This window comes from Bufo gargarizans, chromosome 9, assembly GCF_014858855.1.
Source record: "Bufo gargarizans isolate SCDJY-AF-19 chromosome 9, ASM1485885v1, whole genome shotgun sequence".
NCBI classification, from domain to species: domain Eukaryota; kingdom Metazoa; phylum Chordata; class Amphibia; order Anura; family Bufonidae; genus Bufo; species Bufo gargarizans.
In genome coordinates this window covers 109146664-109166354 of record NC_058088.1, presented here as the reverse complement: position 1 = coordinate 109166354, position 19691 = coordinate 109146664, and positions in this window count along the sequence as shown.

The window sequence follows — 19691 nt, the reverse complement described above, 5'->3', positions numbered from 1 at the left end:
AGTCCTGTGCTCCTTCGATTTTAGAGGCCCTTATCTATCAGCAATAATGTCACTCTATTCAAACGCATCTGCATCAGTATTCTTATCTGGCTTCCTCTCACAGACATTTAAAATAACAAATGGCACCGACAAGGATGCCCCCTTTCTCCAATGCTATTCGCTCTAGTGGTGGAACCATTAGCTGAAACAATTCGGAATGACCCTCTAATCCAGGGTATTCAGATAGGTCAAACATCCCACAAAATAGGCCTCTTTGCAGATGACATCCTACTCATTTGCAAATTCCATCAGACTCTCTCCCAGCAATAACCAGAGTACTTAATAACTTCAGCCAGGTATCATACTATAAAATGAACCAATCTAAATCCTCCATCCTTAGTTTGGGCCTCTCCTTGAAAACCCAATTACGCCTTAAAACAGATTATTTCTTCAAATGGGAACCCACGGCTATTCAGTATCTAGGAATTAAATTGAGTTACCCAGCAAGCAAATTATTTGATTCCAACTACTCCAACCTTATATCAGATATTAAAAAGGAATTAGCCAGCTTTAGGAGTGGGGGGGTTTCATGGTTTGGAAAAATTGCAGCTATAAAAATGCTGATAATTCCTAAAATACTTTACCTATTCAGAAACGTACCAATTAGCCTGCCAAACTCCTTCCTCCAAAGGCTCCAATCTACTCTATTAGGCTTTATATGGGATAATAAACCTCCCAGAATTAAATCGGAGATCCTATATAAAGAATTAAAAATGGGAGGGACAGGTTGCCTGTCTATTAGTTATTACTATCATGCTGTTATATTAGACCAGCTCAAATCTCTCTGGCAAGGGAACACTTCAAAACATTGGGTCAACATGGAAATGTGACTGTTAGGTAAATCCAAAGTACCCACAAGACTTAGAGCGTCTTCCCTATTCCACACACAAATAACCTCCTCACATCCAACTATAGGTGCAATAATGGACTCTTGGTGGAAAACTGTAGTCCCACGCAACCTATTTTCCATAGTAACTTCTCATGAGGATATAGGTACACTTGAAGTCCATATTCCAAATATTAACTTTTCCGCTTTGAAAGACAAAGGAATTAATAAAATATCAGATCTAACCAAAGATAATAAGTGTCTCAGCTTCCAAAACCTACAGAGGAAATTTAACCTAACAGACTTTGAGATTTTCCCATACTTACAAATAAGACATGCTATTAGTAAAATCCTATGGCTTGAGGAACCACATGATAATCCATAAAAAAAAATGGCTAACCTCATCTCTAACATCTAATAATAGAAAAGGGATAGCCGACTGCTACCGGATCCTCATACAATCAGGTCCTGATCCAATGTCTACATATAAAACCAAATGGGAAACCATACTCAACACTTCCATATCAGATAACAATTGGTTGGAAGCTCACGCAATCATCCCAAAAATATCTAGATGCTCTACATAGAAGTTTCCAGAAAAATATTCTATCAATGGTACTTAGTTCCAACTAGAATTGCTCTGTTTGGGGACACAGCAGACACGTGTTGGAGGTGTCAGGAGAAGGGTACATTTCTGCATATATGGTGGGGATGCTCAAGGATTCATGGATTTTGGAGGAAAATAGGCAAACTAATTTCCTATGTGTGTGGCTTTCTAGTCATACTGGATGCACCTCTAGCCCTTCTAAATCTAAACCCGAACAAATTTTTGGTTTTCCACCAAACTGTAGTTTTTCACATAATCACGGTAGCTAGGGAACAAATTGTTAGACGATGGAAATCCTCGAATATCCCACCAGTGGCTAGAGTAATACAGGGAGTGAACAATTGCTGTTGGTACGAATCAATGATTGCTTCCTCCTTAGGCACAAGTATAACGTTCAGAAATAGATTGGATGTGTGGCTTTCATGTATGCATAACACAGTTGGATATCTAGGAATCCAGACTTACAACTCACTTATATATCTGAGATTCTACCAACATATAAAGAACTACCTACATTAATGTGAACTCATGGAAGAATGTAATGTACCGATATAACTCAGTTACATACCTGTTATTATTATAATTATTATATTGTTTTATTTTTTTTTATTTAATTTTTTCTCTTTCTTTTCGTTTTCCTTTTATTCTAATTTGTTCATCCTCAGTCAACATGTGACTAGTTCCATATGTTAAAGAATTAACAGTATGAACATGTAAATGTATATTTACTGTAATTACCTTTATGACATTGAAAAATAAAATTCTATGTAAAATCATATGTAAATTTCTGATACATATATTTGACAGAAATAAAAAAAAGTAATAAAAAAAAAAGCAGGGGTATAAGGATTGATTCACATATATCCGCTCTGTAGTGTGTTCTGTCTATTGTATTTGGCAACATCTATAACACATGCAGCTTCATTGCCGCGTGTGTTGTGCAATATGCCACAAGGGGGGCCACTGAGGCTTTATTTCCCCAGGGCCCACATGAACCTGGAGCCGGCCCTGATTTGTAGACACAATAGCTATCTCTGCTGATAATGTTAGTGCAGCGATCTACAGTAAGAACCATGGCGTTATAAGCAGGATATAGATCTCATTACTGACGCTCTCACTACATGTGCTCTCTTCTGAATACAGTATTGTGCGCAGTCCGCACAGTGAGCGGTCACTTGTCCCACACAGATTAGTACAGTGTGACGACACACAATGATATGTACACATAGAAGTACACAGTGGGGGAGATTTATCAAAACTGGTGTAAAGTAGAACTGGCTTAGTTGCCGATAGCAACCAATCCGATTCCGCCTTTAATTTTCTAATGAAGCTGTGAAAAATGAAAGGAGGAATCTGATTGGCTGCTATGGGAAACTAAGCCAGTTCTACTTTACACCAGTTTGATAAATTACATTGGTCGCAATGTTTTCAGCTCATTCACAGAATCTCTTTTCAGCTAAAACAATGCGACTAGTGTTGAGTGAACTTTTGTTTTCAAGTTCAACCTACCAGGTTCAGGTTATCTAAGAATTTAGTTATGGATTTCACCACCACGGACCATAAGGGTCCATTCACGCGTCTGCAACTGTTTTGCAGTCCGAAAATTGCGTATCCGCAAAGCATGGACACCGGCCATGTGCGTTCCCACATTTTGCAGGCCGCACATTGCAGGCACTATGATAGAAATGCGTTTTGGTAGACCGCGCATGTTTCAGGTAACCACTCCAGAATCAGAGTATCCACTTCTGCACGTATGGGTAAATCATTAATCTCCACAGGAATCCCTTTTCGTCCACTGACTCCTATGGAATTCCAAAATCACACTGATAGTGAAGTACTGCTACTGTCGATTGCAAGCACACCTGAATGTATACTCACAAGCGCACAGTAGTATGCAGACACTTCAAACAGACGCTATAGAAGCGAGTCCATCAAGGTCCTTCCCAATGGTAATCCTATGAGGAGTTTGCTACAATAGTGAAGTACCGTCTCCAATTTGTATAAAAGTATTTATATAAGTATTTATTATACTCACAAATTCCATAAAAAGTATAAGCATTTCTCAGATAAAAAGCAGCAGCCTTTTGCACGTCCGACCCGGGTTTCACCTTAGGCTTTGTCAGGGGCATTGACCTCAACACTTGTGTTTAAATATCCACCCTTAAACCCTTCCTTGATTACACTTGGTCAAAATGCTGCTCAAATCCATTAAAAACATAAAGTTTCTTTTAAAATAGAAAACAATGAAATTAATCCAAAAACTTAAAAAACTTAACCTATAATGTGAATGTTTTTCACTCTCACTGTTATTTTCCCATTTTAATCTGCATCAAACGTAACTTCATTCATAAATCACTCAACCACGCGACGTATCACATGACTATTTCTCCACCAATGATAATACAAAACAATCGAAATGTCTTAAACTCTTTACTTTTTTTTTCTATATAGCTAAAGTATCATCCAGAGGACTATCATAGAAATGCCTATTCCCTTACGTCCTACCAGCAGCACAGATGGGGTTAACTGCCCCCCGTGGACTGGTAGGACCGGCGGAATTTTTAATGAGCCCAAAGACCTAAACCAATAAAAGAACTCCAGCTCCCTTAAAGGGAGGGGTTCATCCCCCAGCCCACCGTGTTTTTTTTCTGTCCTTTGGACAGGTGGACTGGCGAGTCTTCTCCCTGGTTTATTTATTTTAGACAGGGTGTTTTGGGACGTTACCGTGTGACCTGAGAAGGTCTCCTTTAGTCCCTTATGGGGGATGCGCTTATTTTTTTGCGCCCCATTGCAGTAATCCATGCTCACATGTCGTCCCTCCGTCTTCTCCCCTGCGATAGCCGGCAGCGCTCCGCTGAGAAAGTTTGCCTGGGCGCCGCCATAACCGGAAGTGACGCGGCTCTAGCCGCGACGTCACTTCCGGTTTCCCCGGCATCTGCCGAACGGGTTTTTTCGGCTTGTTTTTCTTGCGCAGGGGGGAATAGGGATGTGGGGGACACTCTCACTTAGGCTTAGGCCTTCTTTTCCCCTTTTTAACAAGGGAAGGCTGTGTTCGTATGGCTGTTTTCAGGGGGAGGTTTAGCCCTGAGCTTCACCACTCCCCTGGGCGGAGCTATCCTATTTAAGCTCCCTGATTCCCTCAGTCGGTCTCTGGTTGCGCTGCTTTAACAAGCTAGCTCCAGAGTCTCCTGTCATTTGTGAGACATTGCCTTCAGACCGGTCTTTTTTGCTTTAACAGCTATCTTTGCTCTCTCCTCTGGTTCGTGCTAATCTGGAGGGTTTTTTCTTTATTTCCATTTTTTTATGATGTTTAAAATTCCTCTCCTTTTGTTTCCTTGTAGCTATGGCCTCTCCTGCAGAGCCCGATCAGCCACGGAAATCAGCCACCAAGAGGAGACACCTGGCTTGCTATGATTGCAATACGCCTCTTGAGGACAGCTGCCCATTTTCCAGATGTAACAGCTGTCGTTCCGCCACTACTACTGAGCCTTCTATGCAGGATATGTACCAGTGGGCTAAGACTTATGTCGACGACTCCATCAAGGGGGTCGTAAGTCTCCTTAACGAGAGACTACCCGTTCCCTCCCATATACCTATGGAGGTGCCCGCCCCCACCGATAGGCCTATGCCCCTTTCTGTGGGGTCATCTTCCTCGGATGAGGAAGAAGCGACTTCTGGCTTCTTTCCGCCGGAAAAGACCCAGAAGCTTCTAAGGTCCATCAGGTCGGGGGACCATGATGTTGACGTAGGGGAGTCTTCCGATCCCGCCTGCCGGACCCAGCGGGTCTTTAGGGCAGATGAGACCCTTCTCTCTGTGATGCGCACGGAGTGGAAAAAGCCAGAAAAAGGCCCAGTCCTTACCAGGAAGTTCAAACTAATGTTTCCTATGGCTATACCCTTAGTGGAATCATGGGGTTCCATTCCTAAGGTGGACATGGCGATTGCCAAGTTGTCCAGGCGCACTCTGGTCCCTGCAGATGATGGGTCTAGCCTGCAGGACCCCCTAGATAGGAGGGCAGAGTGCACCCTCAGAAGAGGTTACTCGGCGGCCGCAGCCTCGGCCTCGACTTCTATTGCTGGAGGGGTAATGGGCAATGCCTTAAATATATACAATAGTTTAGGGAGAGTAAACATCTGAAAAGATGCAATGCGACCTACCCAAGAGATCTCAAACCTACCTAATTTATCTAGATCCTTCTCTAAGGTCTCCAAAAGAGGAAGGTAATTTGCAGCATATAGCTTCTTAAATGAGTCTGTTAGCTTTATTCCCAGGTAATTAATCTGGGTATCTTGCCAGTCCAGCCCAAAGCTATCTTTTAGTATCCTCCTCTGAATAACAGGGATATTTATTGGAAGAGCTTGTGATTTTGCAGGGTTTAATTTATAAAAAGAGAGGTCTCCAAATCTGGATATAATATTTATGGCAGCTGTTAGAGACTTCTGGGGGTTTGAGAGAGTCAAAATGATATCATCAGCATATAAGCTGACTTTATGTTCGGTCTCTCCTATGTTTATTCCCTCTATATTCGGGGATTGGCGTAGGGCTTGGGCTAACGGCTCTATGCTCAAAATGAAAATCAAGGGGGATAAGGGGCAACCCTGGCGGGTGCCATTAGATATATCGAAAGGGTCTGAGAGCGCCCCATTAACCCACACTCTAGCGTTAGGTTGAGTGTAGAGTGCTCTGATAGCCGCCAGGATAGCTCCAGAAAATCCCATCCTTGACAATACCGAGAAGGCGAACCGCCAATTAATACGGTCGAACGCCTTCTCGGCATCCAGTGTGACCAAAAGAGCAGGAATTTTCAGCCTCTGGACATAGTCCATGATATTTAATGTCCGCCTAATATTATCTTGTATTTGCCTACCTCTTACAAATCCCACTTGGTCTACATGAGTGAGAGTTGTGATGTGAGGAGCTATCGACTTCTATTGCTGCCACAGAGGTCTCCTCCTTCCTCAGAACCAAGCTGAACCAGATCCAGACGGATGTTGACCAGAGTGTCTCTCGGGATGATATCCTTGTTGCCTTTAAGTCCGTCAACCTAGCCATGGATTTTCTCTGTGACACAGCCCAACTCCAATTAAAGTTGGCGGCCAAGACTATGGCTTTAGTGTCTGCCGCCAGGAGACCTCTGTGGCTCAAACCGTGGAACGCGGATAACGCGTCCAAATACAACCTCTGTGGGCTCCCCTTTGAACCGAACCGTCTATTCGGATCTGAGCTAGACACCATTATGGAGGGTCTATCAGACAAAAAGGGGAAGAGCCTTCCCCAACAGCCCTTTCGAGGCAGGGGAAGACAAGCCCGTGGAGGGACCTACCAGGACAGCAGGGACGTAAGGATTGGGGGGGGCCGCCTAGAAAGTTTTCTAGGCGTTCCCGCAAACCCACCAGGGAGGCAAAGCCCTCCTGACTATGGGCCTCTCAGAGGCTCTTGGATAAACCCTGCTATCCCTGCCGTTACGCCTCTGGATTTTCCCGTACCCCTCCCCCACCTTTCTGTAGGGGGGGCGTCTTCTCCACTTCAGCCACGTATGGGCCCAGGAAATCCGGGACCCCTGGGTCCAAAATATAGTAGCCGTCGGCTATCTAATAGACCTTATTTCTCCCCCCCCAGGATCATTCATTGCCACACACAGTTTTTTGCCAACCAGGCAAAGGGTCTTGGAAGCCTATATCCAAGACTACCTTTCCAAGGGAGCCCTGGAGGAGGTACCGGCAGGGGAGAAGGGTCTAGAGATTTATTCTCCAGTTTTCCTGGTACCCAAAAAGACAGGAGATCTTCGGATGATTATAGATTTGAGATTTCTCAATCGTTTCATAAGGAGGACCAGGTTCCGCATGGAAACCATAAGGTCAGTCAGCCACCTCCTCAACCCTGGGGATGTGATGGCTACTCTGGACCTCAAAGATGCTTACCTCCACATCCCAATCCATCCTTCCTCCCGGAAGTTTCTCAGGATCGCGGTCCAGATATCAGGAGTGTGCAAACATTTCCAGTTTGCCGCCCTTCCCTTCGGAATCTCGTCTGCCCCTCTGATCTTCACCAAGGTGGTAGTATCGGTTGTGGCAGCATTGAGACTCCAAGGTCTGACCATTGTCCCTTACCTGGACGACTGGCTTCTTCTAGCCCCTTCAGTCCCGCTACTTTCCCACCATCTTCATGTCGCAATTTCTTTCCTGCTCCGCCTAGGCTGGATGGTCAACTGGTCGAAGTCGAACGTGAGCCCTTCGACTTCTATCCATTATCTGGGATTCATAATCGACTCTCTGCAGATGTCCCTCCAGTTGACACCGGAAAGAAGAATGCGGATTCAGGACCTAGCAAGGTTCCTTTATGTACCACGACGAGTCTCCATACGGACCCTCATGAAGATGGTGGGGCTCATGTCAGCGGCTGCGGATGCAGTCCCTTGGGCTTTATGGCACCTCCGACCTCTTCAGTCGGAGGTCTTAAGCAAATGGAACGGCAGCCCCAAGGGGCTAGATTCCCTGTGCTCCCTATCCAACCAAACCCGGAATTCCCTCAGATGGTGGTTCCATCTACCAGAAGGGAAGTCTATGACCCAACCAGCTTGGCTCATATTGACCACGGACGCGTCCCTTGTAGGCTGGGGCGCTCATCTAGACGGGTCCCCAGTTCGGGGATCCTGGTCTCCTCAGGAGCGGCATCTTTCTTCAAACCTCCGCGAGATGCGTGCTATCCGGCTATCCCTCCTTCACTTCGCCCCTCAGATTCGGGGCAAAGCAGTGAAAGTCCAGTCAGACAATATGACTGCTGTGCTTTATATAAACAAGCAGGGAGGCACAAGATCCGTACCCCTTCTTTTAGAGATTGGGGTAATTCTTCGGTGGGCAGAGCTGAACCTATCCCATCTATCCGCCACTCACATCAGAGGCTCCCTCAATGTCATCGCGGACCGTCTAAGTCGCGGCCTACCGACCATGGAATGGTCATTACATCCGGAGATCTTCAAACAATTAGTCCTCAGGTGGGGGATGCCAGAGGTGGATCTCATGGCAACCAAGTTCAACGCCAAGGTACAGAGGTTCTGTTCCCTTTACAGGGAGGACAACCCCCTGGCGATAGATGCTCTGACAATACCGTGGAGGTTCAGGCTGGCGTACATCTTCCCTCCCTTTTCCATGATTCCGAGGGCATTGATGAAAATCCGTCAGGATCAGGCCTCGGTAATAGCCATCATACCGTTTTGGCCCAGGAGATCCTGGTTTACCCAGCTCATTCAGATGAGTCGGGGACAATATTGGAGACTCCCCCGGAGCAGACCCTGGTGTCGTGGACACTCATCTCTGCCCAGATCTGCACAGATTCAACCTGACAGCCTGGAGGTTGACCAGTCCCTTCCCAGAGTAGAAGGGCTCTCTGAGTCGGTCCTGAGAACATTATCGCATTCCAGAGCAGAGTCTACCAGAAAGGCCTACTCCCGGATTATGAGGATCTTCACCTCTTGGTGTAGCTCCAATCAGGTGGCGTTTGCAGATCCGCCCCTCGCAGCGATCCTACAGTTCCTTCAGGATGGGATAGACAGAGGTCTCTCCCCTTCTACCCTGAAGGTCCAAGTGTTTGCCATCTCGGCCTGTCTTAACAGACCATATTCTCGGGACCCGCTCATCAAGCGCTTCCTTAAAGGAGCGGAAAGATTGAAGCCTACAATACTGAGACCCGTTCCTCAATGGGATTTGTCAGTTGTTCTTAGGGGGCTAGCATCCCCCCCCTTTGAACCCTTGGAGGAGGCAAGTTTTAAACTCTTAACACTTAAGATGGTTTTTCTTCTGGCCATAACTTCGGCCAAAAGAGTTTCGGAGCTTCAAGCTTTCTCCGCGTTACACCCTTATACCATGTTTTTACAAGATAGGGTCCTTTTGAAATTTCTACCTTACTTTAGACCTAAGGTTTCTACCTTTCAAAATATTAATCAGGTAGTCTCTCTTCCTGTATTACTCTCTGCCTCCTCCTCAGATGCTCCTGTCCGACATCCACTGGACATAGCTAGATGCCTTCATGATCTATGTGGATAGATCCAAAGAGTTCAGGATGGATGAAAATCTCTTTATCCTGTTTGCCGGTAAGTCAAAAGGCCGTAAAGCGTCTAAGACGACCATTAGTCGCTGGGTTAAGGAAGCCATTAGGGAAGCCTTCATTTCCCAAGCCTTAGATCCTCCGGAGTTTGTGAGGGCCCATTCTACAAGGGCCGTAGCTACCTCTGTGGCGGAAAGAAATCTTCTCCCCCTAGAGTTGATCTGCAAGGCAGCTTCCTGGAGCTCGGAGTCTACCTTCATCTCCCATTATAGGATCGATGCTAGGATATCTGAGTTCTCGGCCTTTGGGCAGACAGTCCTTACTTCTGCCGAGCATGAGGACCCTCCCTAGGGGATTCTTCTTGCTATCTCCCCATCTGTGCTGCTGGTAGGACGTAAGGGAATCGTTAATTTCTAACGATAATTTGTTTTCCCTTAGTCCTAACAGCAGCACACAAATTTCCCGCCCTAAAGTACTTTTTTTTCTTGTGACATACACGGTGGGCTGGGGGATGAACCCCTCCCTTTAAGGGAGCTGGAGTTCTTTTATTGGTTTAGGTCTTTGGGCTCATTAAAAATTCCGCCGGTCCTACCAGTCCACGGGGGGCAGTTAACCCCATCTGTGCTGCTGTTAGGACTAAGGGAAAACAAATTATCGTTAGAAATTAGCGATTCTTGTCCGTGGCTGCAGGGCAGCAGAATGGAAGTGCTGTCCTCATCTTTTGCGGCCTCATTGAAAATGAATGGGCTCACACCCCTTCCGCAAAATTGCGGAACGGATGCGGACCCATTATGCGGACGTGCAAATGGACCCTTAGTTATGGTCCGTGGTAACGGAATTCTTATATAACCCGAACCTGAATCTTGTACACCAAACTTGAAACACAAGTTCGCTCATCCCTAGTTGTGACCACAGGGGTGAATAAAGTGTTTTTCTTTTCACTCATTTTTTGTGAGAGTGCTGCAATTTTTTTTAATTCTTATATTGTCCTGGATTTGTTGCCGAATCCATTGGCCTGCACCTCCATATTTTTTTTATTTTATATATTTGGCCTGATGTGCTGCCATTGTGTGTATATATATATATATATATATATATATATATATATATATACACACACCGGTATATAATATATATTAGGGTTATTCCTGCAGTATATAAATCTTTTGCTAGTGGTAGTTGTGCATTGTGTGTGTGTGTGTGTATATACAGTTGTGTTCAAAATAATAGCAGTCAGACATCACTAACCTGATCAATCACAGTTTTTGGTAAAAATGATATTTCTACATGGCAAATAATTTAGTAGCAGGTGTAGTAGAGTAATAGAAACCCAACAGACACAACAGTCTTGACATGCATGCTGCTGATTCTCTGTAAGTCAATCACTTATTGAAAGGGGCATGTTCAAAATAATAGCAGTGTAGAGTTCAATGAGTGAGGTCATTCATTCTTGGAAAAACAGATGGCAATTATTGCCCTTATTTCTCTCTGAAATTTTGAGGAACATGGGTTGTTCCAGACAATGTTCAGAAGAACAGCGTACCTTGATTAAAAAGTTGATTGGAGAGGGGAAAATATATCAAGAAGTGCAGAAAATGATAGGCTGCACCGCTTAAATGATCGCAAATGCTTTAAAATGGCAACCAAAACCTGAAAAACTTAGAAGAAAGCGAAAAACTACCATTCGAATGGATAGAAGAATAGCCAAAATGATAAGGACTCACCCAACAATCAGCTCCAGGACGATCAAAGAAGGTCTAAAGTTACCTGTGAGTACTGTTACAATTAGAAGACACCTATGTGAAGCCAAAGCTATCTGCAAGAAGCCCCCGCAAAGTCCCACTGTTGAAAAAGACACCTGCTGAAGAGGTTACAATTTGCCAAAGAGAGCACATTGACTGGCCTAAAAAGAAATGGCACAACATTTTGTGGAATGATGAAAGTAAGATTGTTCTTTTTAGGTCTAGTGGCCGGAGTTTGTCGATGACGCCCAAAAACTGAATTCAAGCCACAGTACACTGTGAAGACAGTGAAGCATAGTGGCGCAAGCATCATGATATGGGGATGTTTCTCATACTACAGTGTTGGGCGTATAGCATACCAGGGATCATGGATCAGTTTAACCACTTTCCGTCCGCCCATGTTTTAAAACGTCCGTTCAGAAACTGCAGCTGCACGCTAATCGTGCAGCTGCTGATCGGGTTGCCCGCTGTCAGTGACAGCAAGGCAACCCAGAGAGAAGGCAGGGACAGTGCCCAAGTGCCCCTGCCTTCTAGATCGCTGCATACACAGCGCTCACCGGGACCGGAGAGTGTAGGAGCTGTGTGAGGTCTTTCACAGACCTCGATCAGCCCTGCACTGAGGCTGTACAGCGCTGCATTGCGCTGTACAGCCTCTCTGGGGGGTGTATTTTTCCTGTAACTGGGGGCTACTATGTCAGCCCCAGTTACAGGAGAAATCAACAGTGAAAAAAAAAAGAAAAAGTGAAGTAAATGTCCCCCAGAGGTCTTGTATGACCTTATGGGGGACGAAAAGTGTAAAATAAATAAATAAATAAAGGGTTGAAAAAATTAAATAAAAAAAAGTTTCACATGTAAAAAAAAAAAGTCCCCAAGTAAGGAATAAAAAAAAAAGTTAAAAATAGAAAAAATAAAATAGACATATTTGGTATTGCCGCGTCCGTAAAAACCAGCTCTATAAAAATATCACATAACCTAACCCCTCAGGTGAACATCGTAAAAAAAAAAAAACTGTAAACAAGCATCACAAAAGGTGCAACACCAAGTGATCAAAAACGCATATGTCCCACAAAATGGTACCAATAAAACCGTCACCTCATCCCGCAAAAAAATAGCCCCTACATAAGAAAATCTCTAAAAAAACAAAAAAAACTATAGCTCTTAGAACATGGAGACACTAAAACATCATTTTTTTGGTTTCAAAAATGCTATTATTGCGTAAAACTTTAATAAATGAGAAAAAGTATACATATTAGGTATCGCCACGTCCGTAACAATCTGCTCTATAAAAATGTCACTTGACTGAACCCCTCAGGTGAACGCTATAAAAATAAATAAATAGAAACTGTGCTAAAACAACCAATTTTTGGGTCACCTTGCCCTATAAAGTGTTATAATGAATGATCAAAAAATCATATGTACCCAAAAATAGTACTAATAAAACTGGCACCTTATCCCCTAGTTTCCAAAATGGGGTCACTTCTTGGGAGTTTCTACTGTAAGGGTAAGGGGGCTTCAAATAGGACATGGCATCTAAAAACCACGTGGAGTTCCTTTTCTTCTGCGCCCTGCCGGTGCCCATACAGCAGTTTATGACCACATGTGGGATGTTTCTGTAAACCGCAGAATATGCGTAATAAATATTGAGTTTTGTTTGGCTGTTAGCCCTTGATGTGTTAAACAAAATGGATTAAAATGGAAAATCTGCCATAAAAGTGAAATTTAGAAATGTAATCTCCATTTTCCTTTAATTCTTGTGGAACACCTAAAGGGTTAACAAAGTTTGTAAAATCAGTTTTGAGTAACTTGAGGGGTGTAGTTTCTACAATGGGGTAATTTATGGGGGGTTTCCACTGTGTAAGCCCCACAAAGTGACTTCAGACCTGAACTGGTCCTTAAAAAGTGGGTTTTGGCAATTTTCATAAAAATTTGAAGAATTGCTTCTAAACTTCTACGCCTTCTAACGTCCTAAAAAAATAAAATGACATTTCCAAAATGATGCCAACATAAAGTAATAAATATTTTATGAGGTATCACTTTCTGTTTTAAAAGCAGAGAAATTGAAATTTTGAAAATTGCGAATTTTTCAAATTTTGGGGTAAATTTGGGATTTTTTTCATAAATAAAGGTGAAAGATTTTGACTCAAATTTATGACTATCATGAAGTACAATGTGTCACGAGAAAACAATCTCTGAATGACTTGGATAAATAAAGGCGTTCCAAAGTTATTACCACATAAAGTGAGATATGTCAGTTTTGCAAAATTAGGCCTGGTCAGAAAGGGGGCAAATGGCCCAGATGGGAAGTGGTTAAATACATAAGAATACTTGAAGAGGTCATGCTGCCTTATGCTGATGAGGAAATGCCCTTGAAATGGTTGTTCCAACAAGACAACAACCCCAAACACACCAGTAAACGTGCAAGATCTTGGTTCCAGACCAACAAGATTGACAATATGGAGTGGCCAGCCCAATCCCCGGATCTTAATTCAATAGAAAACTGGGTTGGAATACTTGTTCACAGGTGGCAGAAGTTGGTTGACTCCATGAAACACAGATGTACAGCAGTTCTCAGAAACAGTGGTTATACAACTAAATATTAGTTAAGCGATTCAAAGGAAAGCAAAATCTTCAAACATTTTTCAGTTTATATAGTAAATGTTTGAGTTTGTAAAGAAGAATACAAACACTGCTATTTTTTTGAACAGTCTAATCACTTTAATTTTTTTTAGAGGAACAACACAAATTTTATATATTTATCTTCATGTTTTGATTTGGAATAGAATGTGTAGTGTTCCCAATGCATCTGTGTGTATGGAAATAAAAGCTATTAGAAGGATTTTGAGCTTTTTTTCACTTTAAACACACTGCTATTATTTTGAACACAACTGTATATATTACTCTTTTCATGAGGCAAGATAACCAAAAAAATGTCTGTTTTTATTTTTTGTTTTTTACAATGTTCAGCTGACATAGTAGATGAATAATGTGATATTTTTATAGAGCACACGGCGATACCTAATATGTCTATTTATTTTTTTATTTTGGATTTACACAACAAAAAATTTGGGGAAAAAAATCATGTTTTTGTGTTTCCATTTTCTGAAAGCAATATTTTTTTTATTTTTTGGGCAATTGTCTTAGGTAGGGTCTCATTTTTTGCTGAAAGAGATGTTGGTTTGATTGGTACCATTTTGATGCACATATTTTTTATCGCTTGGTATTACACTTTTTGTGATGTAAGGTAATAAAAAATTTTTATGGAGTTCACCAGACGGGTTGGCTCACATGCTATTTTTATAGAGCAGGTTGTTACGGACACAGTTTGCCAAATATGTTCATTTTTAAAATTTTATTTTACACGATAAAAATATATATTTTTTTAAAATCATGTTTTGTGTTTCCATTTTCTGAAAGCCATATTTATTTTATTTTTTGGGCGATTGTCTAAGGTAGGGTCTCATTTTTTGCAGGATGAGATGATGGTTTGATTGACACCATTTTGGGGCACATATCACTTTTTGATCACTTGGTATTACACTTTGTGTGATGTAAGGTGATAAAAAATTGCAGGTTAGCACTTGTGATATTGTTATAGAGCAGGTTGTTACGGACGTTGCAATACCTAATATGTCAGTTTTTTTTTAAATATATTTTGGTTTTGCACAATAAGAGCATTTCTGAAACAAAAAAATCATGTTTTAGTGTCTCCATTTTCTGAAACCATTATCATATTTTTTGGGGCAATTGTCTTAGGTAGGAGGGTAATTTTTTTGCGGGATGAGATGACGGTTTGAGATTTGGGGTACATATGACTCTTTTGATCACTTTTTATACCATTTGTTGGGAAGTGCAAAATGCAATTCCATCATAATTTTTTTTTTTTTAAATGTAATGGCGTTCACCGTGCGGATCCTTTTATAGATCAGGTTGTTACGGAAGCGGTGATACCAAACATGTTTAGTGTGTTTTTTTTGTTTACATTTTTAACCAATTATATATGATAATATAGGAAAAATATTTTTTTTCACATTTTTATTATACTTTTTTGACTCAGACCCACTTGGTTCTTGAAGATCCAGTGGGTCTGATGCCTGTTTAGTGTACTGCTGTGTATTGTCATTCACAGTAAGCCTGATCAGGCTCAGCTATACCATGGCAATCCGGATGCCTGTCAAGGTGTCCGGTTGCCATGGTAACCATTGGGACGCTGCCACAGCCTGCAGCGGCCCGCTGGTTCTCCCCTCCACGCAGCAGTCCCTGAGGACCGCGGAATGGAAGGGTTTAAACGGCCAGCACCGATGTCGGCTGTTTCAAGCAGAGTGTCAGCTGTATGCCATCCTGAAGGGGGGGTGGGAGACATTGTTGCCTCACCGGCCATCCTGAAGGAACGGGGGCTGGGGGCATGTTGCAGCACCGACCATCCTGAAGGAGGGGGGCGAGGCGGGGGAAAGGGGAGGGGGATGACGGCTTGTATGGAGGTGAGGACAGCCATCCTACACGGTGGGGGAAGGGAGGGGGAGAGGGACGGCATTGTGCCGCTGCCACATCAGATCATTTTTTCCAGCAGAGTAAAAATACTCCTCTTAACAATTTTGAGGAGTATTGTTAGCTGAGGAGGAGTATAAATTTTGCGGCAATTTACATATATAATGCATAGGCCCACATAACGTTATGAGGCTGATATTTCTGCATTGAAATCATTGCTAGTCTCTCATGCAGAAATAAATGTAGGCAATTTTACATTTATCCAACATCATACACTAAAAATAAGACCACTGCTGCCATACATAGCGCCTACCTGACACTGCCATACATGGCGCCCACTTGACGCTGCCATACACAGCACCCACCTGACGCTACCATACACTGCGCCCACCTGACGCTGCCATGCACAGTGCCACCTGACGCTGCCATACACAGCGCTTACCTGATGCTGCCATAAACAACGCCCACCTGACGCTGCCATACACAGCTCCCACCTGACACTGCCATACACTGCTCCCACCTGACGCTACCATACACTGCGCCCACCTGACGCTGCCATACACTGCGCCCACCTGATGCTGCCATACACTGCGCCCACCTGACGCTGCCATACACTGTGCCCACCTGACGCTGCCATACACTGCGCCCACCTGACGCTGCCATACACTGCGCCCACCTGACGCTGCCATACACTGCGCCCACCTGACGCTGCCATACACTGCGCCCACCTGACGCTGCCATACACTGCGCCCACCTGACGCTGCCATACACTGCGCCCACCTGACGCTGCCATACACTGCGCCCACCTGACGCTGCCATACACTGCGCCCACCTGACGCTGCCATACACTGCGCCCACCTGACGCTGCCATACACTGCGCCCACCTGACGCTGCCATACACTGCGCTGACCTGACGCTGCCATACACAGGGCTCACCTCATGCTGTCATACACAGCTCCCACATGACGCTACTATATACATATTACATACACAGCACTACCACATGCCCATTACACAGATTTTACTATATACACATTGCACACTTAGCTCTGATACATGTCCATTACACAGATAGAACTACTGTGTGCACTTTTCACACAGAAAACTGTACAATAGAATGGTTACACTAACATAGCCGTGCTTTATACACACCTTCCATACATAAAGTACCTCTGCATTCTCCACCAGCACAGTTCTACACGGAGCCCGTGTTCCCCTAACTCCTCCCACACAGATGGCTTATCACATGACTGTGACATCACCACAGGTCCTGTAACTACAATGTAGTCTGGAGCTGCTTCTGGTGAGAGAGATGTCTGTGAGGAGTGGGTCTTCTAGGGATAGGGGCGGGACGCACTCCCGTGTGCATAGGAGGAGTTACAGAAAATGTGTCAGATGACAGATTCTCTGTAAACTCACTGAGAGCAGCCTGCTGTGCATAAGAAGCACAGTAGGCTGTAGAACAAAAACGAAAAAAGACAGATAAATAGAACCAATTGTAGATATGATTTTTTTTCCACAAACTAAATTAATTAGTATATAATTTTATTTTTTTTACAAAAGGTGTCCATACCCTTTACCACTTCACATCCGGGCCATTTGCCCCCTTCCTGTCCAGGCCTAATTTAGCAAATCTGACATATCTCACTTTATGTGGTAATAGCTTTGGAACGCTTTTACTTATCCAAGCCATTCAGATATTGTTTTCTCATGACACATTGTACTTCATGATAGTCATAAATTTGAATCAATATATTTCACCTTTATTTATGAAACAATCCCAAATTTACAAAAAAATTGAAAAATTCACAATTTTCTAAATTTCTATTTCTCTGCTTTTAAAACAAAGTGATACCTCATAAAATATTTATTACTTAACATTCCCCATATGTCTACTTTATGTTGGCATCATTTTGCAGATGTCATTTTATTTTTTTAGGACGTTAAAAGGCTTAGAATTTTAGAAGCAATTCTTCAAATTTTTCCGAAAATTGCCAAACCCACTTTTAAGGACCAGTTCAGTTCTGAAGTCACTTTGTGGGGCTTACATAGTGGCTACCCCCATAAATGACCCAATTGTAGAGACTACACCCCTCAAGTTACTTTAAACTGCTTTTACAAACTCTGTTAGCCCTTTAGGTGTTCCACAAGAATTCAAAGAAAAGGGAGATCAATTTTTTTTATTTCACTTTATTTTGTCAGATTTTCCATTTTAATCAATTTCTTTCTTTAACACATCAAGGGTTAACAGCCAAACAAAACTCAATATTTATTACCCTGATTCTGCGGTTTACAGAAACACCCAACATGTGGTCGTAAACTGATGTAAGGGCACATGGCAGGGCGCAGAAGAAAAGTAGCGCCACATGGTTTCTGGAAGGCAGATTTTGCTGAACTGGTTTTTAGATGCCATGTCCCATTTAAACCCCTGATGCACCCTTACAGTAGAAACTCCCAAAAAGTGACCCCATTTTGGAAACTAGGGGATAAGGTGCCAGTTTGATTGGTACTATTTTTGGGTACATATGATTTTTTGATCATTCATTATAGCACTTTATGGGATAAGGTGACCAAAAAAATTGGTTGTTTTAGCACACTTTATATTTATTTAATTTTTACAGCGCTCACCATGTGACATTTTTATAGAGCAGATAGTTACGGACGTGGCGATACCCAATATGTATACTTTTTCTTATTTATTAAAGTTTTACACAATAATGGCCTTTTTCTAAACAAAAAAATTATGTTTCAATGTGTCCATGTTCTGAGAGTTTATTAATTTGTTTTTTAGCGATTTTCTTATGTAGGGGCTCATTTTTTGCGGGATGAGGTGACTGTTTTATTGGTACCATTTTGTGGGACATACGCCTTTTTGATCACTTGGTGTTGCACTCTTTATGATGTAAGGTGACAAAAATACATATTTTTTTTAATGTTGTTTATCAGACTGGGTGGATCATGTGATATATTTATAGAGCCGATGTCACAGACGCGGCAATACCAAATATGTCTATTTTATTTTATTTTTGATTTCTCCTGTAACTGGGGCTGACATAGTGGTCCCAGTTACAGGGGAAATACACCCGCCAGAGAGGCTGTACAGCGGTATACTGCGCTTAGCATAGCGCTTCCTGCTCTGTATACACAGCGCTCTGTTGAGCGCTGTGTATGCAGCAATCTAGAAGGCAGAGACACCTGGGAACTGTCAGTGACAGCGGGCAACCCGATCTGCAGCTGCACAATTAGCGTGCAGCTGCGATCTCAGAATGGACGTTCAGATAGAGATGGTTAAGAAAGTAAGGGTGAGGTTTGGCTTTTTTATGAGAATACCCATATGTACATAATTATTAGGCAAGTATTAGTGTGCAGAATTATTATGTAACTAAATGAAAAGGGAAAATTTTTCATCTTACTTGTTTCTCATTTGTTAAAGTGAGAAAAATAAACAAATGCAGCGGGCTAGAGGCCGACCACCATGGGATCCCATTAAGGTATTATGAATGTTTGTCGTGACGCCAATTGCATTTCAGCATTGAGGGACGGAGACCCCCTAAGTAGATGGTGATGGTAGTACCCAGGTGTAGGAATGCCAGAGTGGTGAAAGGGTGGCCTATAACGTCCTTTTTGGACGCAGAAAAAAGGATAGGTGACGCAGGGGGTGATGAAATAAATTGAGTCCAGACCTTGGTTAACGTTGAACAACAACTTTACTTGAATAGACTTTCATCAGGAAACAATCTTCCACTTTTTCTTGGTCACCAGCAGGCTTGGCTTTAATTCTGGCAGGTGAACCTATTCCACTCTGCTACATCTGTTACTCTCTAGCTTTGCTGTGCTGATAGGATTAAACATAACTTTTCCTCTCTGCTGTACTTAGCTTTCTGTAGTCTGACTCTGTCTTTATCTTTATCCTGTATCGTTATCTTTATCCAGGGAACTTCTCCTCCT